Genomic DNA, 25089 nt, shown 5'->3' with positions numbered 1-25089 from the left:
AGTCTTTTACAGTCGTCTAAACGACGTAAAATAGCAAGCAGAAAATGCAACCCAAACGTACCATCCACCCGAGGCAGGACTTTCTGACATCCTGGATTTTCTGCAGCTTCAGGGCTAGTAGTATCTCCTTTGAACTCTTTTTACTGCTTTTCAGGGCTTCAATAAATCCTTTCAGATAGGTGGTGATGTTCCTTCCTGCCTCTATCACGTTGTTCTGGAATAACAAAGTTTAGTCATTTCTGTCTGTTCTGTACTGTGTTGCCGGCACAGGCTGTATCGTGTTAACACAATTAAAATGCCAACTACAAGAAATAATGTTGCGCAGTAATTTGAGGGCAACATTTCATAGCGACTTTGGACACCTTGCAGCAGGGAACCAACGCTGTGACCCAGTGCTTTCCTCCTGCTGAAGGCAGACGTTACCTTCCAAAGCTGCAGAGCAAGACCGTGGAGGTGGAACCGGGCAGAACCCCACAACTTTTGCTTTTTGGTTGCCTCCTTAGCAGCACTTGGGCGCAGGATGCTGAGGAGCACCTCCAACCTCCAGCCCCACTACCTGCTCCTCACCTCTCCTGAGCTTCCCCCAAGAAGCGCTGTGCCGATGCCGGCGTTGGTCTCTAACAACGCGGGTATTCCTTTCCAGAAGAGGCAGGGGGGACAGCCTGGCCCCCCACTTTCCAGCGCAAGAAGATGGTCAGTTCTGACTATCTGCCCCGTGCAAAGAAAGGTAACCAGCGCTGGCTGGAAGCAAGCTTTTGCGCACCGCTGTGCTGAAGGCAGCAGCCCCGAGCACTGGTTTTTCAGGGAGACAACTTTGCGTTGGTAGCTACGGATGGAGGAGGACTCGTCTCGGGGGAGCCGAGCCCTGCACGTCACCTCTCGGCACGTACGAGCTCAGCTCCCTCCCGCGCAGCGCTCCGGCAAAAGCTCATGAAGGGTTTGGTTGCCATCTAAGACCTATCTTAAGAGCATAGGAGCTTGCAGACGTCCTGGATGGACTTTGGCAATAGCTGCTTTCCCCTTCCATCTTAAAAAGCACGTTAGCCACGCCACAAGCACAGAGCCGGAAAGCGACCTTACCTGAGGTGTGATTTCACTGCCTCCCTGAAAGAGATCGATAAAAATCACGTTAGCAGCTTCTCCACTAGTGCAAAAAGTTAGATGTGGGGCACGAGGAAAATGGAACAACCTTAGAGTTTAGTGCCTGAACGTCACTGATGGCTTCCTGGATGAGGGAGCTGGCCGCGCAGCCCGTTCCCGCGGAGGGCGGCACGGGGAGCGCGAGGCACAGCGCGCCGCAGGACAGCAAAACCCCGGCCAGGCGCAGCATCGTGGCGAAGGCGCTGCGCTCCCCTCCTTGGACTGCGTACGGCTGGCTCCCGGCTTCCTCTTATATGTGCGCTGTTGCAAGGAAGTGATTAATACCTCACCACAAATATGCCTAAACTGAAGGCGAGTAGTCACCTGTAGGGTGGAAGCTTAGTTTCTTATCTGATTGAGGAAACTACATGTTTCTAAAATAAGGGTTTCCCCATAAGTTCAGTAGGAGCTACCTAATTCAGATGTTTGAGCCCATTCTGATTTTAGATGCCGAAGCACTTTTATGAACTGATATTGTCTAAAGATTGGTGCGAGATAAACCAGCGCTACCTAAATGCCTCTCAGATCTTTACATTCACGCTCACCCTACTTAATATTACAATTACACTAAATAACACTCTCAGCTTTACTAATTAATGCTCCTGCCGTGTTCTGTGCGGCTGTCATAAGGAACGCCACGAGGTACCCCATGATTCCATAAGTCAGTGGTACCATGCTCACATATAAATGACAAATTCGAGAGCCCTCCCGAGACCTTGCGGTGCCCGTGAGAGCCCGGCAGCGTGCTGGGGAGCGGGACCAGCCTCTTGGGTTGCTGGGGCAGCTCAGCATCTCAGTAGGGGCAGAAAAGCTGCTCCTTCGCTGCTGTTTAAGGAGCATTTGCCCAGTTTCTCTGCTCTCCTGAGAAGGTTGAAACCATTTGGCCGGTATCTCCATACACTTCATCTGCAGGAAGTTTGGGTGATGGGTGCGCATCCCGTTGATGATGGTTCTGGCAGAATTGCTCCTCAAGCTCAGGGTGGGCTCTGGGGTGGCCACGGTGGGTCCTGGGCATGCAGAGCCCTCTCCTGTGCCCCGGCCCCACAGAGCCTGCTGGGGAGGAGAGCGGGGCTACCCTCAGCCTCCGGCCCTGCTGCACAGCTCCTCTGCGCTTGCACCAACAGGAATGAAAACTGTACCAGGCTTACGCCGGCAGGACATTGCTTCTTCACTACCCAAAAATTCAGATTTTTTTGTTTACATGTTTTTGCTGTAATTTAAATGTTGCTATTTCAATACTGCAGGAGTTTTACTATCTAATTAACATTCTTTAACGTGCATTGGGTTTTCCTACCCTTAAAAAAAATCAAGTAGTACATAGCTATAGTGACTGTTTTTTTTGAGGTGCTCCTCCTCCCCTAAGGCGACGGCAGGAATGCCACACACACGCATGCCATCCAAGCTGATGAAAGCCCAGATGCTGCTTTTCCTGTGCTCATGTGGAATTTTCCTACTGGTCCCTGAGCTGACGTTTCACAGAACACGTGTTGTAACTCCAGTGGTTCCCTGCGTGATATTAGTTCCACCAGAAGCGACTGTCGTGTTAGCTACAGACCAGGTCTTGGAGATGCTGCTGGGCACCTCCCTCCCCTGAGGAGCTGCCTCGTCTGGTTCTTTGCTTTCAGCCCGTTTGCTAATTGTTTGGTCAGTGAGGCATCTTCCCTGCTCTTCCCCACAGCTCCGCGTTTAGGAGCCTTTGCTGGGTGAACCTCCTTGGAAGCAGAAGCCAGGAGCCGAGCAGCCCATGCTCCCTTGCCTGTGGGCCCCGACTCTGCTGGTGCAGGAGCTGGGGTAGTTTTCCTGCCTTGCTGAAGTCACTCGAGAGCCTCAATGTTTCCTTCAGCAGATCGGTTTTACTCCAGAGTTGAGGTTAAACCATTGTGTGTTACCTTGGTGGGTCGGTGTCCATTGGAAAACCATCTTTGCCTTGTGCCATCAAGGGATTTGCGTCATTTCATAGAATCATAGAATCACAGGATGGTTTGGGTGGGAAGGGACCTTTCAAGGCCATCTAGTCCAACCCCCTGCCATGAGCAGGGACATCTTCAACTCGATCAGGCTGCTCAGAGCCCCGTCCAGCCCGACCTTGAGTGTTTCCAGGGATGGGGCATCTCCCATCTCTCTGGGCAACCTGGGCCAGGGGTTCACCACCCTCAGTGTGAAAAATTTCTTCCTCATACCTAGTCTAAATCTGCCCTCTTTTAGTTTAAAACCAGCACCCCTTTTCCTATCGCAACAGGCCCTTCAGCCAGATGGCAGGGGAGCAGTGGTGATACCAGTCACCATGGTGCCCAGCTGGTCTCTTTTCAGAAAACCCCGTTCTCCTGATTTTAATGAGTTCAGGAATAGTGCGGACCCTTCCGGCGTCACCGTGCCTTACACACCCCAGGAAGCAGAACTGCAGCTGAGAATCTGATGCTCACCCCCATCTCTGCTGCCTTCAGAGTGAAGGGGTGGTTCGGGACTTTGCACATCCCTGGCACCGCCGTGCTGCTGGAGGCAAACCCGAATGCAGTATGGTTTAAAGGGAAGCAACGGATCGTACGTATCACGTGGATGAGTGTGCCTTCTGGTACCACGTGTTGTAGCCAGGATCAAATTGCAGGGAAGAATTTCTTCCCTTGGAAGGGGCAGTGTTAGGGCTGCAGCCAGACTTACTGGTGAGCATCAGGGATTTTGCCTTTATGTCAAAACTGGCTAAAGAAATGAGAGTCCCTGCAGAGAGGGCGGAAGGGAAAGGTGTGGGCAGGACGGAGTTTTACTGCTGGAAAAAACAGAACTGTGAAGCTGGGACTCCACCTTGTTCTCTTTATTCTTTTTATAGCCACTAATGACATACAAATACATTCTTAGATTGCAGCCAGGGTGGAAAAAAAGAGCTGATAAAATCAGAAAGGAAGATGGAACTTGCGGTATACTCGTGTACGTACACTGATCAGTTGGTCTCTCACACACTGACTCATTTGTAAATATTCACTCAGAAATGAAACCGCTGTGACCACTCCGCTCCTCTCATGGTAGGACCAGCGTTGACCTTTTTCCTGTGCTGCACTTAGGGGACAGCTTCTGCGGGATGCTGAGATGGCAGGAGGGAGTTTCCAGCCAGGGCTCATGCAGCAGCACCTCCGTCCAACTCCACCTCTGCCAAAAAATCCGAGGAGGATTTGCGCTAATGAGATGTGAGTCGCTGATACGATTTCACTCCTAGGCAGAGCCACCTGAAACACCCATATCCCAGCCAGACACAGAATTAAACTAATGAGCAGAAAATGGTCTAGCCCATTAGGAGTTAGCTGAAAGTTTAACAGAAAATTAACTGAGAAACTGAAAAGATAACATAGAATTAACTGAAAATTAACGTCACTTTTCTAAGCCTGGAGAGATGATGGACTCGTTTTTATGAGCTGTGCTCTGTATAACTGGAGTAGAAACCCTGGTGAGAAGTCTCAGCATAGTGATGGTGCAGAGACTTCCTGATGAGCAAAATTCACTCCCTGTGAAGGACTTTCTGGAGAACTTCTGCATCACCACCACAGATGTGATCAGTACACGAATCATCACCACTTATAAACCACTTCAATGGAAGTTCAGTCAGCTGGAGCATCTCTTGTGAGGCTTCCTGACACATTAGGGGGAAAGCAGACATTTTTGGAAGTAGTTTTACTAATTTATGACACTCCATCTCAAAGTTATCTTCTTGCTCTCGTTCCTCTACGAAAAGGTTGATCACTATCCCCTTTTGCTCCTTTGAATAATCTCTTCACGCTTGTGTCAAGTTCGTACCTATGCATTCTTGTGCAACCTTGGAATGTTTTTATTTCTCCCTAAATATTTGCCCTCACCACATTTGCAGCTGGCAGTTGCACTCATACGCCTCTGAGCAGACCAAACCCTCAGGCTCCTCAGACACGATGGGTTCCCTCTTCCCCTCCGTGGCCCTTCTCTCTATCTCTTCCAGTTTGAATTCGTCTTGAACGCGGGAGGCTGAAATGCTTTACGACATTCTTTGCACAAGAGCATCGATACCGTCTTGTCTCGGTACTGGAAGGAGTTAAGCAGTATTGTATCTCTGTGGTCTGCCTCTGCAGAAGGAAGGAAACCATACTTCTCTATGGGGTGCAGGGCGATTTTAAATTCAGAAACAGGAGAAACTGAAATCTTCGTCGCTGGTGACTGTGCTCGGTCGGGGCATCTGCAGCAGATGTGCAGCTCCGCTCCCCAGCCCAAGGACATTCCTTTCGCGTTCTGTGCTCTGGCTGTGGTCGCTGGTCCATGGCCAGCTGTCTGAGCAGTGGGCTGTCATCTTTGGAAAGTGGCCCTTGGAGCACGGGTCCAAGTCAGGCTAATTGAAAAGCAGAGGCTGCGGATTTTGAAATAGGCTCTGGGCACAGAAAGACTTTTTATTTAATCAAAAGGTATTCCCCATGGTTTGTGTGACTTCCTCTGTAGCTACTCAAAAAAAAAAAAAAAGCCCGTGAGTCACAGCGGCATGCTCTTCCTTTGCAGGACCAGGGGAGAATTGTACAGACTAATGAACTCAGAATTAATCCACAGCCAGCTCATTCTGCACATCTCAGCCTCCTGACCCCCTGCCCTCCGTTGCAATCCCTTTGTCTTTTGAGGCTCTGCCAGGGTCCTCTCTATCTGGTGGCGTTGGCAGGGACTGGATGCTTTAGGACTCGTAGACTTTTTTGTAGTTACCCAACTTTGGGAAAGCAAGGAAAATCTCCCTGCTTGCTCAGAGAGATGTTGTCCTGAAGGTCCACCATGGATTCCTTACCTTTCAGGCAAAATTAGAGATGACATAAGTTCTGGATTTCTGTGTTAAATTCTACTTCCCATCTAAATGGGATGCCTGTTTCGCCACAAGGGATTTCACGGGCAGCCTCCGTGCCTCTCCAGCCCCAGTGACGGCCGGCTGGTGCACATGGGCCAACACACATTATTGCATGCACACTTCACCCTCCAGCCCTGACAGCAGAGAAAATAAAGGAGTCTTCCCTATTTTTTGAATGAAATTGTGTCGACAATTTCTTCTATCTTCCCATCCATGGACAATAATTGCAATACATCTCTGGGCTGGAGTTTATGGTGTAAATCCCGTTCAAGCTCCCCAAGGACCCTGTGTGCAGCCTGGCAGCGGCCACGGCCCCACACCTCTTGCACCTTTCATCTGGCGCCCATCACGCATGTGTGGTGCCTTTGACAGTTCTTAGGATGCATCCAAAGCAGGCTGGCAATATTCAACAGTGATTCATTGCCCCCCCAGTCCCCCGTCTGAAACCGAGTGAGTCTCAGAGAAACACTGATGATCAATGCAAACAGTCTGTAATGGGAGTTTGCAAGACCAGCTGAAATCTGGCTCCTGAGAGAGGGCGGCCAGAAAGGGACGCTTAATTTTTCAGTTGCAAAGGCACCGCGTATGAATGAGGGGGAAAAAAAAAAAAAGTGATTCTAAGCCTGTAAAAGTGGGATCGTGTTCTGCAGAAAATAGAAACAGTTTGTGAATCCTGACAAGTGACTAATGAGAACTGAAGATGAAAAAGGAAGTAAAATAACAACAGAAAATGAGTAATAAAATATTTCAAGAAAGAAAACAGGGGAATTACCCTTATAGAGTATTAACCCAGATTTAGCTGTGGATTGCAGCTTGGTGGAGTTGAGGCTGCCTTCATCTGGCAACGGTGGTATCACCTGCACACGGCTGCTTGGGAGGGTGATGCCACGGCTGATCTCCATCCCTTTCAACCTTAGGGCTAGAAGTGATGGCAACAGAAGTGAGGCTCAAGCAGGAGGGGAAGGATGGAGCACGGGAGCACCGTTTCCATGCCCAAGCTGGTTTCTGTTGGCTGCGAGCTGCAAAACATGGCCTTGAGGTGCTGGTGTCTGTGCAAGAACGGGGTGTGTTGTGTGTCCCACATGCTTCCAGAGCCCGGCGGGTCTTGGCAAACCTTCCCCCAGCCCGGCACGTGGTGCTGGCACAGGACAGCTGCCACCGTTAAGGGCAGCCAGGAGACTGTGGCTGGTCCCACATGGGGTGGATGGGCTTCTCCCAACTTTGGAGGGCTCATCATGGAGCCCATGGGCACAGGCATGGCTAGGCATGGGGTATGCACCTCGAAGAGGTTGGGCAGGCTGGGGGATCTGCTTTCCTGCCACCACCGTGGGGATATGGGTTTTACTGAGAATAATTTCTTATCAAATTATTAAATATAACTCACACCTACAACTTCTGAAAGTAGAATGTGCCTCTGTAAAACAAACCTTGCCCTGCTGTGTCACCATCTCGCATGTCGTGTCCCCACCTGGGGCTCGCGGAGCTGTGTGTGTCTCTTGCTTTTCCTGCCGGTGATGTAAGAAATGCAACAATCATTTTTTAATAAAAAATCTACTTCCTATATGAACAAGTCTGCAGCAGCCTTCAAGAGTCAACGTCGGATTAACTAAGGTTTTAAGGCATGTGCGTTTTTTTGTGTTATGATGATGCAAGATTCTTATCAGTGCTGTTGAAGCAGTGATGAAGCAGTCGTGGTTATCATGCTCAGGAGCAGCTCTCGGCACGCCGGTGCAGTCATGCTGGTGATAAAACCGTACCTCCTGCTTGAGACCGGGCGTTCTCTTCACTCCTATTTGCACTGCAGTTTTCTGCTTGGCTTAATGGTATTCAGATTATTTAGGAGCCTGCGTGGGATCAGAGATGACGGTAGGGCTCATGGAAACCCCGGCAAAATTTACTTTTCCCCTCGCCCGGGCAGGGCGGCGGGGAGGAAGGGCTGTGCCCCGCCGGAGAGCGCCGCAGGCTGCTGCCGGCACCAGGCAGCAAGGCTGCGTCTGGAGCCGGGACCCCGCGCCCGCGCCCCGCCGCCCGCGCCCCGCGAGGCACCCGAGCTGCCGTCCCGCCACTGTTTGGCTCCCACAGCCGTCGGCCGCCCTGGGCAGCAGCTCTGGCTGCGTTTGCCTACAGCCAGCCCAGAGCTGACTTTGGGTTATTAATGCTTCACTTCTCCCTCCTGTCAGCTTGTCAGAGTTTCCTGGCCTGAGAATGCTGAGCCTGATCAATGTTTTCTGCTTAAAACCCTTTTCCTCTTTTTCCTATACCTGCGACTCCATGACTTCTCATTTATCTGAAGGGTGAATTTAAAATTTAATGTCAAATGTTTAACCGTAATTTAAAATAATGTATATGAAAAATTAAACACCTCATCGCTACTAAAAACTTGGAAAGTCAACGGCAGTAAGAGTCTCTTCAGGGTGCTTCTCATTACTACCTGAACCACCGCAGCACCGAACGAGGCTGTGCTCAGGGCCGGAGGTTTTGGTGACTCTGCTTAACCTGCGGGAGCCCATCTGGACGTTTGCTCTCCATTCCCCTCATTTTAGTAAACAGGTTCACACTTTGGTTTTTGTTTACGGTTTTCCTGATTCCTATGAGAATTCAGTACAACCCGATGCACCGGTGCCCGTGTCCGTGGGGCGGGTGGTGGTACGGGGCGTGCTCCGTCGGTGCTTGCCGCAGCGGCTGCGTGGCTCTGGCTCTTTGGGTGCTCGGTCCTGCCCCGGCGGGGCCGTCCCCTCCATCCCATCCTCTCGAAGAACACGGACGCTTCTCAAGTTTTCCGCGCCGGGAGCTTCCCACGCCGGGGCAGGCGAGGGGACGCTTCTCAGCTGCAGCAAGTGAAAGCTCTTCTGCTTCCGACGTGGCGCGAGCGCGGCAGGGACACGGCGCAGCCAGGAATGAGTCACCCCGGCAGGCGAGAGGACGGCTTGTCTTAAACGCTCCGGCACAGTGCGACTCAGCAAAGCTGGGCTTAGGGCCAGGCTGGAGCTCAAGGGTACTCGGGAGGGTGCCTGGGTGGGTGAGGGCAGATGTCGGGTGCTCACCCTGAGCGGGCTGGACCTCCCTCACCCCCAGTAGCAGCCATGTGTCCGTCCCACTGGGAAGTCGCACCCAGCTCCCCCGCACAGCTCTGAAACCGCTCACCCTTCACAAATAAAGGTCACTTAATTCTGTAAGAAAATATGTTTATTTTTGTAAACGTGCATTTGTGTTCGGGGAAGGTTACAAACATTTAGGAATGGACACGTCAGTAGGATATCAGGTGACGCATGGCATGCGCCCTTACAAACCAGCCCGAGTAGTAACATTCCTCTTGAATATTATTTTATTAAATATTAACTTTCGGAATCTAAACATTGGTAATTGCTTTCTGGGTATCTCCTACAGCTATGGATACTTAAACAATTTGAAAAACAAGTGTTGCCTGATTCAGCTCAGTAAAATTCAGCTCACATAAGGTGTGGGAAACACCTGATATCAGCTGAATAAACCTTGAGAAAAAGCAAACAAGATTGTCAAAGCCCTGTTTGCTTTTGTTTTATCCAGAATTTGGTTGGATTCGGGTGACATAGCTGTGCTTAGTCAATAATAAAACGTGTAGTGGTTGAAGTTACCCGCCGTGTCCGAGCGCCCAGGGAGAGAGCAGAGACGGGAGCTCACAACCGACGTGCATCTTCTCGCGCCCCGGGGCTGGCCCGGGGGACCGAGAGGGAGGCGAAGGCGCTGGGTGGCACCCGTGGCCCCCGTCCCACGGGGTGGCCTTGCCCCACCTTGGAGAGCCCTCGGCCGCTGCAGAGCCGAGCCCCGGGGCTGTGGCTTGGGCTAGTGTGCTAGAGGAACAGTGGGACTGCAAACCCCAAACTGAGTCCCGAGAGCTCCTCCTCCTCACACAGCATTAAACAGCAGTTTCCTAAAGGAAATACTTAAATACAGCATCATCGCAATAAATATCTCAAAGTATCCATAAATGAATTAAATAAATAGAACAAACAAACAAACAAATAAATAAAATTACTCTTTCTTTACCAAACAGTATTATGTAAGTTAAAGTATTAAAACTATATAAAATACTTAAATATTATTTTAAATATTATTTTAAATACTTGTCTTTTAACGGAGCAGCGTGTTTCAGTCATTATAGAGAACATGGCTGCTCTCATGACATCCCTTTAATACACATATACATATTTAAAAACCATATATACACACACACACAACATAGATCTCTCTCTATAAATATTCTATGGCCATATTCCTGAGAATAAGTTAATAATTTAATCACATTTTGGTTGGAGTGGCGTTCAGGTTCTTCATTTCTGGTTTGGTGTAGTTTTTCTATCTAGGCATTTTGAATTTTCTCAGCGAGCAATCTCAAGAAACTGTCCAGCGTCTCCAGGAACACATCACTCGTTACTTGCACCGTCTTACATTCCTCATCAAGATCCTTTTGAAAAAAAAAAAGAGGGAACACAATTGAGCCATGTAACCCGAATATCATATTTAAGTCTCTGCTATTTGATACACCCATTTTCTAAAGAGTACTGGCAAGGTGTTTTGGAGAGCTGGGTGAGCTGGTCACCGGGGAGCCGCAGGCAGCGCGGCGCGGTGCGGAGGAGACCGCCGGGCACGTCCCGGGACCCGCGGCTCCCCTCAGAGCCGGTGGTGTTTCACACCCTCCTCCTTCTTGCAGTTGAGGCAACCGCGGGGAAAGGTGGCAACACGCGGCTTCTCAAGGGAGAGCGCTTCGAGGAAGAAAGCGGACGTATTTACGCCTTTCTTGCGTATATTAATTATCAGAAGAGATTGCTCGTGCCCCTTGCAGCCAAACCCTTGCCCGTCCCAGCTGCCGTGCCCCGCTATTGAACGGCCTTTGCTGAATATCGTGCTATCGAGTGCCGCAAAGTCAAACTTGCCTTGGGGAAGATGGTTTTATAGGTGCTGATTACGGTCAGTTTTCTGGCGATGTATTTGCTTGGCATGTCGAGAGCTGCCAAGGTTGCAGCAAAGATTTTCAGGTGGCTGTGCATGCATCTTTCCACCTGCAAGGACAGCGAATAGTTATTTCAACAGTTGTGTGATGCGTTGGTACCACATAAATAACGCAGCGTATCCCAGGGATTTAGATACCCATGAAAATTAATCACCTACAGGAATGAAGATCTGTGTTTTCAGACACGACCCCTGATTTTACATTCAGCGATTTACCAGACACCAAATTTAGGAAACCAAGGTGCAATCCATAACTTTCATTTAAAAACATGCCAGGGACAAAAAAACCCTCCTTCGGTGGAAGTTGCAGGTGTTGCTATGAACGGGACACGTAACATTTAGAGGTGTCCAGCACCAGAGGTATTTGTTCCTCGAGGGAAAGGAAGGACGACCCCGCATTAGGGTTTCATTTCTTGCTGTTGTGTATCTGTTGAAACTAGATCAGAATTGTCTTAAGGAAATACAAGTCGCTGCCGGCGTTAATCTTTAACCTTTCTCCCTGACGGTAAGAGGGGCTGATGCTGTTTGCCTCCTGTTCACGTTGAACAGGAGATGGGCTCGTACTTCCCACTTGTACTGCTCATCTCCTCCATAAAAAGCTCATTTTTTTCACTGGGTTTTAGGAAAATACAGCTCAGTGAAATTAATGGCTCTGTATGGGAAATAGACCAAACAGTATTTTCGGACTGTTCTAAAACTGAGGGTTCAGAGTGAACTTTTGAGGCTGCCAAGAAGACGCCGGTGCACATGTAAGACCTATACCTACTGAGCGCGCCGTTTGAAGGATATCAGCATTGGCAGCGGCTTTCTGTAGGTTCTTTCAATACCTTTGCATTTCCCCAGGTTTCTAGAGCTGTCTTAGTGCTATCAAAGTTCTGAAGTGGAAAAGAAATTTGGGGATTTGAGATGATAATTTTAGATAGAAGAAAAGCATACAATTTCTTACCGTAGCATTCACAGTTGCAACTCTGGAAACCTGCTGAGAGAAAATGAAGTTAGCAACTTCAAAACAAAACTGGGAATAGAAAGGTGAAAGCCATTCAAAATGAAGGAACTTACTGCAGTTAAATTTAGTTTCTGCATATCTTGGAGAACTTCTCGAATGATCAATCCTACCAAAGCCCTGGCGCGCTGCTCCTGCGGCGAGTGTCTCTTGGCGTTGGCGGGTCCGGTTGCCTGCATTGGCGCCGAGCTGCAGAGCACCCCGAGACTCAGCAAAGCCATGACCTGGACCAGCATTGCGAAGTCGGCTCTGCGCTTCAGCTGGGTGAACTGCGTCTGGCTCTGCCCTGGGTTCCTTTTATACACACAGTGCTGGAGGAAATGATTAATATCTCACCACAAACATGCTCTTGCTAAAGGGGAGGCGGAGAAGTTTTACCTGAGGGATGGAATCTGCTGGTTATTCAAATGAGTAAGAGTCTACGTACTTTCTACATCAGGAGCAACTTTATAGACTCTATACCTGAGCCCCTTTGCACCGCGTGCTGCCAAGATGAGCTGTACAACCCTTTAGTGTAGCTAGGTATCCGTATCCATGTGTGAAGATATTAGAGTATGGATTCACAGGCTATACATAGACATATATAGACAAATGTACAAGCAATTGTAGATGCTGGAGAACTAAATCTTGGTTTATATTAGTTCTTCAGCACTTCCAAAAATGTGAAGGTTGTTTAAAGAAAATGTACAGGCTCCCCTAGAAAACTAGGCTCAGAGTGCTCAACACTGGAATATTTACATTTTTTTAAATTTATATTAAAACTTCTATAACTATCCTGTCCAGTTTCTACGGGGAATTGTGTGGTTAAATACAGGAAATACATTGCAACTTGACTCTGAGTCAGGCCAGAGGTGCCAAGGTGTTTGGGCTCTTAAGAAAGGCACCGTAGCCTCAGGGTAGGTTTCCCCGCTGTCTGAGGAGAAAAACAAAACTCAAATAGCAACCAAGAAAGTTTGCAATTAAATTTCATTTAATATGGGTAGAGCTGCCAAGGCACAGGACAAGCTAATTATGAATATCAAGTGGGGAAATTTGGTAAGAATGCTTCAAAGCCTGCTGAGCTCTGAACGTAAAAAAATCAGATTTTGTAAGAACAGCTGTCCCCTAGGCTGGCATTAGAGGAAGATCAGCCATGGATGCCGGATCCATGATCAGCTTTATGCTGGACAGGACAACTACGGCATCTTTCACTGATTTGGTCTCGGGCTATAAGTGAAGATGGGAACCAAGCAGTAGTTTTTCATGTTTTATTTGAAGTCTGAAAATATAGGTTCCGTATCAGAGTGTTATCAGCGTATTTATTAACTCCTGGGCTATTGAGGATGCTCTTGCAGACACCGGATGAGGTTATAGCCATCTCCTGGGAAGGCAGAGGAATCCTCTACTTGGTATTTTCCCTGTGCCTAGCCCACTTTCAGAGCAAGTAGTAGCACACACTCCGTCATCCAGAAATTTTGTTAGGGTATACTTTGCTCTTTAATCCAATATTGCTAATGAAAATCCTGACTAATGCCAGACCCAGACCGGATCCTTACAGCCGGGGCTAGGTACACCCCTGCAAGCTGATGGTGAATTGTTCCTTACCTGCTCTTTTGAGCAGTGATATACCTAATACAGTCATTTTAGTTATTTTCCCCTAGTTTGCTTTTGAAAACATGCTGTAGTCTTGAGCAAAATTGTCAATAAATGTTTTTCTACTAACCGAAGTCCAAAGAGCAAGCTATTTTTTTCCAAACATTATGTTTGACATGATCTGCTCTGCTCGTTGTCTGTTTGTTATTGCCCTTCAGAAACTGAAGGAGGTTTTAAAATCAGGTTGTCTCTTGAGCAGGCTGTGGTGCCCTTCTGGCTGGACCATCATCGAGGGGTTCTTTGGGGAGGGCAACACTCCCGCAGCCTACGTGCAGGTGCTTTATTAGCCTACGGGTCAGGGGACTGTAAACCCTCTTGGTTTAGCTCCTGCATTATCGGATATACTCAAGTCACACATAGTTTTGCATTTTTCCGTCTCCGGGATGTATTTTGTTAAATTCATGGAATACGTTGATCTCCTGAAATGCCAACCCGACTAGAAGAAACTGCTGTTTCTCCTGTTGTAATATGAAAGAGATTGCACTGCGACAAGCACTTCGTAGCCGATACTGTGAATTTACGGAGTCTTTAAAAAACGCAAAGTTAGAGGGGAAAGGAGAAAGCGTATCTCCAGAGTTAGCGTACGATCAAATCACATCACCAGTTGGCTTTCTTCCAGCCACCTCAGTGCTCCCCCATATCTATATGTTTCATCTGAGGGGCAGTTTTCAGCAATGAGCTATAGTTTCCTCATCATTTCACTAATATCTCAGCTACGCTTAATAATTCCTTCCACATTCCTGCAATAATCTATGACACTTCTCTGGTAATTCCCGACATTTTTAGTGCAGCTGTCAGGGTCATGCACACTCCAGGATGAATTTTTTAGCATTTTGGACATACTTTCATGCCAAGACAGGGGACCTGGTGTGCAGGCGAGAGCTGAAGGCTGGATGAAAGCTTAGGCAGGAGGGAGAGACTGTGCAGAGAGAGACGAATGGTCCAGGAGGAAAAACAACAGGTGTAAAACATATTAGTAAGAATACTTCAAATACAACAAGTGATTTACAACGGGCCAGCATAAAGCAGTTACTCATGCCGTCCTGCGCGCAAGACACTTGCCAGAAAAAACATAAACCAGGGTTAAACTCCGGGATGATAATCTGAGATAAATGCCAGGACTATGACTTTTATGATTACTTTATTGGATCCAGTCTAGATTGTTAGAGTAAGCAAATAGCTGCGCTGAGGAGGTTATGGAAAAACAGTGTCGCCGTCTGGTGTCGGCATCATCGCTCTGAGGAAGTGCTTCATCCGGGAGAGGCTTTTGCGTTACAGGAGCGTTTCCAGGGATGTGCAGGACAAAGTATCTGTCATGTCTTACATCCCTGCAGCCTGCTGGTACATCCCAGGGGGAGTTTGCACACTTATAAACTGTGAAGCAGGAAGAAAAAAAAGAAAAGAAAATTAAAAAAAAAAAAGAAAATAAAAGAAAAAAAAAAAAAGAAAAAATCTGCACCAGGCAAACATTGCTGGTATTTGTCATCCTTCGGTGCTGCGTGGCCGTTTTGTGCCTGTGCTTTGGCCACGTGCCTCCAAAAGCGTTGCACTTTATGTCTTGTCTTCCTGAGAGCACATCACACTCAAATCTGATAAGGATTGTCCCTGTTTTATGATTCAAATAGTTCATTATTACGTTTTTTAATTATATCCGGGCCAGGAAACCTGCCTGTGAAACCTACGGTGCGTTCCCTCCATTTGATAGGAAACCACCCACAAAGACGAGACCTTTCATCCTCCGAAGAAAACATCCTCTTCAGACATTCCAACCTCTCAGTCTTCAGCTTGGCATGTCAGGCACCGCCAGGAGCCCAGCAACACCTTCCCCCTCGCTTGCGAGGGCAGGCAGTCCGTCGACGACCAGTGTCACTGTGAAGAACATAGCGTCACCTCAAGTCCATGCCGACTATTTTAAAACTCATCCATCACCTTATGTCGCAGTAAAAGAGACTGATGGAGAATCGGTTCCCAGATCCTCCCGCAGGTCAAGCTGAGCTGGTTGCTCTATAAGCTCTTCAGCTTTCTTCTGGCCCCAGGCTGTGTTTACCTTTCTCCACCCCCAGAAATTCCCACAGTCCTCCGGGTTTTCCAGGGTTGTTGGCAGTCATCCATGGTCACACTGCAGAGAGCCTTAGGAGCTTGAAAATCAATTGCGTCATGTCCTGTATGGCCTAGCTATGGCTATCTTATTTAAATATTCCTTCGTGGTTTCTTTAACGAAGACAACGAGTTCGTTTTGTTGACCAGATCCCCTACATACATCCTGGTTCACAGAATCTTTGCTCCAAATTTCTGCAACAGATGAGTAAGAACAGCTGTGTGTTGGTGGCAAAGGAAGAGCCTCAAAAAGATAACCCAGTTACAGAGGGTTACATGGTCAGCATATAGGTTATCCTCTACAAAAACATCTCAGAGTTTGGCCCATTAGGTGTTTAGTATCTGTAGTTAAAAAAAATCTCCCCAAAGCCTTTGATTTCAAACTGCAATAGCGTTTGGTAAAGCCGTGAGCATCCAACCGCTGTGCCACCTTTCGCAATGTATGAAACTACAGATTCCTTACAAAATAATATACAAGTCTGTTCTAAGAAACTTGCAAAAGCCCTTTCTAGGAAACAGCATACCTGTGGCAAATTATCAGCGTTGACCTATATTGGAGAGTGCTGTAGAGGAAGATTTATGCATAGTCACCACTGGCAATTACGTCAGTCCACGTGTTTTTTCTGTACGCTCAGTCGGGGCTGCGTGGAGATGCGCAAAGTCAAGAGAAGCTCTTTTGGTCACGCAGAACCACGTTGGAAGACACGGGGGGAGGAAGGCAGCCCTCTATTCTGACTCCAAACAGAATGTCATGTTAATGAGATGAAATTAATTGCTCTGAACATAGCACGTTGTGCTCATCCTGTGCTGTTAGTGTAGTAAATACTGAAAAAACCCCAAAGGTTTCGGTGCATAACACAGGTTGCAAGTGAGCTCACCTCCACAGCTGTCATTGCTGTGCACTACATGCAGCCATGTAGGAAAGTGTTTGGTTTCTTCTGTAGTGATGGGGTGACTGGAAACTATATGGCAAAACACAAGTGCCTCAGTAATCTGCTGTTGCACTGCAAGGCATCGACTTGTTCTTACACTCAGGTTCCCATTGAGCTGAGCTGCAGATTTAATTTATTTTTGGGATGCCCACTCTCTGGAGTGAGCTTCTGCAAAAGGGTAAATTTCCTTCATGCTCAGTAATCTCAATTTATTTACTCTTGCCAATGACTTATTTCAAAATGTGTATATGTTTACAAACAAATAATGTTTTCTCCTGGAACTATCAGGCTTATTATTGAGTGATCTTGATTAAATAATCCTGTTAATTATGTCTAATTAACCAAACTCCCGAAGGAATAAAAGAGTAACAGAAATATTCATATCAGAAAGTTAATTTATCTCACACAGGTTTTATTTCCAGTCTCCTACGGAAGATTTACAGATGCTTTGTCATAAAAACCGCAAGTACAGGTAGCAAATGTTTTTTTTTTTTCTGTACTCTTAGTAAATCCTTTGCAAGATCTAATCAAGACATGAAAACTGCAATGGTTTGATGAGCGCTTTAACTGCTGATGCTGGTGTGCACCCAAATTCCTGTCGCTGTGAAATGGACCTCTGAAAAAGTTCCTCTTGTGAAGTCGTGTGAAGGCTTCCAGGTTTTAGCAGATGTAACATCATGGGTTTTGTCAGCCTGTCGTGAAAATGCCAAGATTGAGTCTTCTGCTGGGCTACAGCCTGGCTGCTTCACCTGTGTTTGCCATCTCATCATCAACTGCATTTAGACAAGTTTAGGCAAGTTTATTCAGACGGCAAAAACATAAGCGTGGGTCGGTCTGGGTCTTCCCAATGCCCAGCAGAGCCTGGGGTCTGTCCTCCCTTGCACGTAACCTTACATCCCATTGGGATCCCGTTGTTCCTGAGTTGACCCCAGGACAGGCACGCTTTGTTCTTGTGCGATTTGCTCCCATGTGGCCAAGAAGTACCTCAAGATGTTTTGTGATAATCTGTGCAGTGACTAGAAGAATTCATTTATTATCTCTGCTTTTCTTGACTTTTTCTTATTTTCAAACTCATGATAAATTCGGTGCATTTGGTAGTGGCTGTGTACAGAAAAGGAAGTACAATGAAGGCTTATGTTTATAAATACTTTCATGACATGAGCTTGAGATGGCTGCATTGGCATCACGTGGATGAGAGACATTAGCTATAGCACTGGGGGCGGGGAATAAGCCCGTAATCATAATCAGTCCACATACACAAATCAAGGAAGGTCCATGAACTAGACGTGTCAGACAAGAACGATTTAAGTACAATGAGTAGTTTTGGATATTTTACATAACAAATGCAAAAGAGAATTCGAATTATTGATGACAGTCAATAATTGACCGTCACTATCAACAATGAGTGTAGAAAGGAGTCTTTTTTCTTCCAAGTCCATTGTGATTTGGAAGGCAGTGTTAGGCATGCTGGGACACAGGCGGTGGTGGGAAGGGACTGGAAACCCCTCATTCCCAGTGGTGGTGAGCTGATGATGCTGAGCAGATATCAAGCGGCAGCTGGTGGTTTCTGTTTCGGAGGAAGGATGCACAGTGACTGCAGAGAGAATGGAAATTTAGGTTTTGTAAGTACTTGTGGGTTTATATATGAATATCTTTTGTGAAATGAACCTTCCAACTCCAAGAAAGGAACGGTCAGCATAAAGCCACAGGTACTGATGGGGTCCTTGTAGCCAAGGGTTTTACCTGGGCATGTTTTACAGGTTCATAGTAGTCTGGGATACAAGTGACCTGATAACAGATTACACAAACCTGACCTTGTCTTTTTCTCTCATCTGTGTAATAACTCCTTCTACCACTTTTTATACCTTGTGCTAATAAGACCAAAGCTGAACACTCAGAAGCAAGGAAATCCTAAAATGAAGTTTGCTTATGTGGCCATAACTTGGCCTCCTTATGTTCTGCTTTCAAACTTTCTTTAGTTACATTTCAGATGTTTTTTCCCATGAAAAATTTCTTCAGCCCCTACTTTGCTCAGGGTGGACTTTTCTTGGACAAGCAGTCGCCTTGTTTTAGCATTTTCATAATAGTCCTTTCAGGCAGTTTTTTCCTACCTAGTTTTGAGGGTTTTTTATCAAGTAAAACAAAACCCAAAATCCCGGGCAAGGTACCTTGTGGAGCCACAGTGACACCAGCATGGTTAGGAACTCGGTGAACTGCACTATATAAGGCCATAGAGATTTCAAACAAAAGGTCAGATTTATGTTTTCAGTCTTACTAAGCATCTTTTTTTACTTTGTCCTATTTTTAGAAACCACTGCACCGACATCTTCAAGATAATCTCCCAGTCAACGTGGAAAATTCTGAGCTGGTGATTAAACATTGACAAGTCTGCTGGCAAAAGAAAATGCCAGGCAGTGCGCGAGGCCCCCGCTAAGAGGGAAAAGGTGCATCTTTCGAAAGTGCGTTATGAGAGAGCATCACATCCCACTTGATAAAACCAGTGGGATTTGGCACGATAGAAAAAATACCTGCGGCTGTGTGGGAGCTGGTGACACACCCTGGGACACGCAGCACCCGACGAGCTCCGGCGGCGCTGCCTTCGTGCGGGCTCCCCATCCCTCCCTGCTTTTGGCCGTTTTCTGTACCACAAAATATACTTACTCTTTACCCATCTTTTTCATGGAAATCCCTTGAAAAATCAATATAACTCTCTCTGAGGCAGTCTTCTCGCTTAGAGGCAGTCTTCTCGCTTAAAGGCAGTCTTCAGAGAAGGACAAAGATTGTCCAACTTGTCTTTCCCAGGGTTTATTCAAGCTATGGGCTTTTAGCTATCAATTCCAGCTTTGTGTGCTGGTGAGTATATGGTGAATGTCCCTTCTGCTTTAACATCTTCCTTTTCCTCACCGCTAGGAAAAAGAAATGACATTTTTGTTTCCGGTGGATAATTGAAAAGCAGTGTGAGTAATATTGGAGAAATCACCATCGTTCCACCACTGCTTACGTTTGTAGTTGGCCAAAACCATGGGTGAAACTGAAAACAAATGACCCTGAGATGGCAAAACCTAACCTTACCCCGCGGGAGATGTTTCGTCTTCCCACATGGAGCGAGGCGGTGACCGGCCATGCTCCAGCTGCGGCGTGGCTGCAGGCAGGATGCGCTCGGGCAGAAGGTTTTCCACCATCAGCAATGTCTTCATGACAAAAAAGCCAAGAGGGGGAGGTTGAAGAGTCCTGGATGAAGTTTGTGGAGCAAAGTGTCTCAAAGCACCCTGCGGCTGCCCAGCAGCTGCGAGAGACCCTGTCTGGAAGCTTAATCGCATCCTTTGGAAGTTTCTGACGTTTCCAAATCAGCTGAGAGGAACATCAACGTTTAGAATTGCTATGCTATTTTTAAACAAATAAAAAAGGAGGCCATTTATCTCTCACCCGTTTCAAACAACTAGGACAATTTTTTGTCTCCGAGCAGGACAATTCTGTGCCTCCTGAACTGCTTTCCCCACAGAGCTGTGGAGATGGTCGTATGCCACCCGTGTCCATCGCTGTGCGACGAACCGGCCAGGGCACGCGGCAGCATCCCCATGGCTGCAAGCAGACTGATGGCAAGAGCGCAGGAGCTGAGAAATCAAGTATATATGAGGTTATTCAGCAGAGGAAAAAAAAAAAGGGGAGATTTCCCACTGCTGTGAGGTTCAGTCTGGCTTTCCCCACCTGGGTGCTGAGAAATAGGTTTCTAGATCTCATTTGGTCATCTAGTAAACTACTGCATTTCAGGATTTCCCACTCTTGGGAAAAGAAAAGTAGGTTCTGGGAGTAAACATGTTATTTTAAAGCAAGCAGCAGACAGTGCCTTTATCACGGTCAGCCAGAGGTGTCACAGGCAGCACAGCATCCTTTTTGCTGGCAGCTCCAGTTCTATATGAGGAAGGAAAGTGCTCTCCGGGAACGGCTTGTCCTGGCTTAGGAGAAGGACTTGAGGTCTCTTGTGTGCTTAAAGGCAACTGCTTCAGCATTCAAGGGGTGTTTTCAAAATACTGATGTAACTGGCAAGTCAAAGCCTTCTATGGATTTCTTAGACCTTTGGATTTTTACACCTGTAGCATCTGTCTCCAGCACTGCAACGCTTCACTTACGTTCAACCCCCAAACCAGCTGCTCAGCTGGGGCCTGTTTCTGCCTCTTGACTATGAAAGTCTGAAAAATCTGTGTCAAGAGCTACATCACAATATTGACATGTATTCGTATAGGCACATGAAAACAGAAATACTGCCTGAAACTCTCCATACCACAGCGGGGAAAGATCTAAAGTCAGAATTCACCTGTTGCGTTTCGGCTTTTCTCTCATAGAAAGTATACCAAAATAATTCATGTTTTTTCCTACTGATTTTACCCATTTTTCATTTCCCTAACCAACTTCCTCCTTTTGGTCCCACAGCCATTATTTCAAACTCCGCTCAAGTCATCCCAAAGCTGTATCGCTAATTCTTCTTTTAAGAAAATTGTCACCAAAACATGGGCGAATAAGCACCGTCCCATGGAATAATTTAAGTAACTGCTGAAGACTAAAAAATAGGAGGATATACGTGCATAATTCTGAGGTTTCTTACAACTCCACCATCACTTCAGTGTCGTCTCCGATGTCAAAGTCTGTTGATGTTTCAGCTCTCTGAGACCAATGTTTTCACAAAATTTTACTGCTGCTTCTGTAGGAATCTCCAGTTTGGAATGTATAACCTGAGGCGGTTTCTGAGAAATGACCCTCTGTACTAAAATCGACACAGGCAACATCTGAGTGCCTTCAACTTTACTTTCACCAAGAACGTTGCTGTATTTGTGATTACGGATTTGCAGATGGAAAGACAGGCTGAGCATGGATTTTGGAGCCCTCCACAAAAGAGCTGCTTTGTTTTGAAATTATTTAATGGTGGCCTGGTGGCTCACATCTCGCTGGCTTCCAGCCTGGTGTGATTTCCTGACTGGCTGTAACCTTGCTGTCTGGCAGCACCATCCCTTGTTTCTGTTGCCATCACAGCAGTGACCTGAGCTGAGTTACCGTCTCTCCTGTTGGGTATAAAAAGTTTAGCTCAACAGAAATATTCCTAACGTCATTAATGAAGTCAATTCGTTTTCTGTTGTATATAGTGAACGTGTTAGCTTCTTCCATATACTTCAATGTAAATGTCTACGTGTAGTTGATGAGTATGCGAGGGCTCTCGGCTTTTTGAGCTTTGACATTAGAACACACTAACGTTATCGAATGGGAGACTTGATGTGCTGCTCTGCCGTTGCCCAGCGTCCTGTCAGCAGCAAGTGGAAATTTCAGGAAATGGTTTGAGACACAGAGTGTCTAGAAAGGTCTTTCCCTACGATATCTTCCTGGCCCTTGGCAGTGTAGGAAATCTCTGAGAAAAATGTTATATCCCCATTGTGGAATTTAATGCTGCAAACCATGTTATGATCTGTGAATTTGTGTAACTTTTTTTTGAACTTACGTTTAGATTTTGTTTCCATTATACTCCACAGCAATTAACCTTGTGGTTTAACTAAATTTTAAGTAAGAATGTACTTCTTTTTTTTCCCTTTATTTTCTTTTTTCCAAGCTGCTACCTGACAATTTCATTGAAAGCCTTTCTGTTTGTTCTATTTTGAGAAGGAATGAATTATCACTTGCCATTCACCTTCTGCTTGCCCCCCCGATTGCAAAGCCCAGGCTCTCTCTTTCCGCCACTCCTCTTCCTGCGTCTCCTGCTCAGACAGCTCCTCTGTGCCCCCCGTCTCCCCTGCACCCCCTGGTACCCTGCGGCGCTCTTTCAGAGGTGGAAGGCTCAGACCCGTAAACAGTATTTAAGATACGGCCACCACGCACGACACCTTTCTTCTGTCTTATATTCCAATCCCTTCCAGACAATTTAGAATATCTTATTAGCCTTTCCCACAGCTACTGAATACACTGAGCTGGTGCTGCTGAGCACAGTCCACAGTGATCCTGGGCTGACTAAGACTCATGTAGAGCCCTTTGCTATTTTTAGTGATGTTGTGGTTCCCATGTGCGTGTCTGTGCTTACCAACACTGAAATTTCTGTGCTGTTTTCTTACCCAGTCACTCATCATTGCGAGATCCTACTAGGACACCTCATACTCAGCTTCAGAGAGCACTTGGCATCACTCCACGCTTTCTCACGTTACATCCACCTCCTTTGCCAGGGGACATTAAGCAATGCAGGTCTTTTGCACTGTTAATTCTGGCTTTAAACCCTGTGGGGGGTCCTTGTGAGTAATTCCTCTAAATTAATTGTTTCATGCAATGGTATTTTCCCTTTGACTGAAGTGATGCAAACACCCTATCTCTTAGATTTTATTTTTGCACATTCAGTTCTGCATCCATACATTCAAACTAGGATTAATTTCTATTACATCCATTTTATTAGACCAAACAGTGTATTCTACTCCCCTGCAAGATCTATTCTTTGATTCAAAGTATTAATGAAAGGTTTACTATTTCACAGCCATTTTTGCTGTTACCTTCATAAACGGAGATCTGTTCTTTCCATGTGGCACAAATGGACTGGGTGCTGATGTCCTACAGCACTTCTAGAGTTCCTGCCATGTTCAGGCTCAGCTCTGATATTCATACCTCGTTTATCTTTCCTTTTGAACAGTTTTCTAAATTCTTAACCTTGCTATTATTAAAATGACATGACCTCTCCATTCTGTCTTTTAATGAAACCAACACAAATAGGCAGCTGGCAGCTGATCACGGCAAGAGGGCAAATGACACCAAAAGCCTGGACAGACTGGCTTAAATAGCTCGTTGCCTGCAACGCAAATGCTTGTTTAAAAGATGCTCCATCTCAGGACAAGCTAAGTACATAAAAGCATGAATCAATGTGTGAGATAGAGAGTAACAAGAAGTCACAGAAAAGGCATTTCAGCCTGTGCTCTCAGCGGGCTATTTCTGCAGCTCTTTTGGCTTCTCTTGCTTTTACTGGCGCTGGCTCCATCCCCAGGGCCGTGTGTCTGTCTGCATGAGCTTCTGACAGCAGATGGCAGCTTCCTCAAAAACAGAGGGCAAAAGAGAGTACTACAGGAGAAACAAAGCAGAAAGCTCATTGTCCTGCTCTGCCAGTCTGCTGCTGTTAACAAGGTCACATCGTTGATCGATGGCAAAATTCGGCCATGAGGGCATCTCCTCGCCTAGGTTGGGGAAGCAGAGTGCTTTGTTTCTCTGTGCAGCATTTACAGCTCGAAAGGAGCCTGGTGGCTTTTTAAATAATATGATCAACACTTCAGTGAATCACCGGCGTGAGCAGCCTGTCGCTTTACAGCCACTGCACAACCCCGCTGCAATGCCGCCGTTAACAGGTCTGCACCCGCTTCCCTGGCAGTCATCCGTGGGCTGGCGAGGGAGGGCAAGTCAGGCGCCGGTAGTTTAACAGCATAAACCCATTATGTTCTGGTCAATCCTGCACCCAACATCTGTGTCAAAATTACCTAATGTATAAAAATTATGGCTTAAAACTCCACTTAAAGTTGAGGAATTCCTGTGAAAATAATGTGAAAGGTTGGCGCCTTCATATGTGCTCAGGTATTGTCTTTGCCGTTTATTTACTTTAGAGGTGCGGCTCATTAGCCACAAGCTGAATCACAATATCTGTATTTCTCCGTTACCCAAATGCAAAGAGAAGAGTTTTTGTCTAATGAAAGTGCAAAGGTCATTACAATGTATATTTGTATTTATATAAAGGGGTTGATGCTTTACTCCCAGTCTGATGGAGGTGTAACATAATTCAACAGAATTAATCCCTACTGACCACAGCATAAGTGTGATCAGAGCTTCCTCCTGCTTGTTGACAGGAGCCTTTTGGCTGTAAGTGTGTCCCCTCAGCCAGAAATGGTTAAGCAGAATATCTCATTTGCCTATTTGATTTCAGCATAGCTGGCATGAAGGGTTATGAGATTAAAGAGCTGTTCTGTCCAACTCTGATATCTTCATTTGTTCCACAACAACCATAATAGGACTACTTGTTTTCTCATTTCTTACTGTCATGTAGGAAGAGCAGGACTGGGATTTGTGTTTTTCTCAAAAAGCTCTTGTAAGTTTTTGCTTTGTTTTTGCAGCTGGAGCCTGTGACTGGGGCAGCAGCAGAGCAGCAGTGGCACCCGTGCTCCCCTTGCGTAACCCAGCCAGAAGTAGTTCAGAGAGTTCATGATAACAAATGGATGTTAACAGAAACCAAATGAATGAACTGCATCATTATACCATTTCTAATCTAATGCCTGCTGGTATTTTTGTATCCTCAAAATGAAATATTCTATTCTTCCTAGTTTGCATAGGCAATCAGCTGATTTTTCCCGTGAATAGTTAAGCAGAGGTTTTGTCTCCAGCCTTTTCCTTATAGCCAGGAAGATTTTTGGCACTAAGGTCATTCATCTCAGTGAACAGTCATGCATAGGTTAAATTTG

Source organism: Phaethon aethereus (assembly GCF_964289735.1).
Source record: "Phaethon aethereus genome assembly, chromosome: 14".
NCBI classification, from domain to species: Eukaryota; Metazoa; Chordata; class Aves; order Phaethontiformes; family Phaethontidae; genus Phaethon; species Phaethon aethereus.
The sequence above is the reverse complement of the archived record's forward strand: the minus strand, read 5'-3'. Positions refer to the sequence as shown.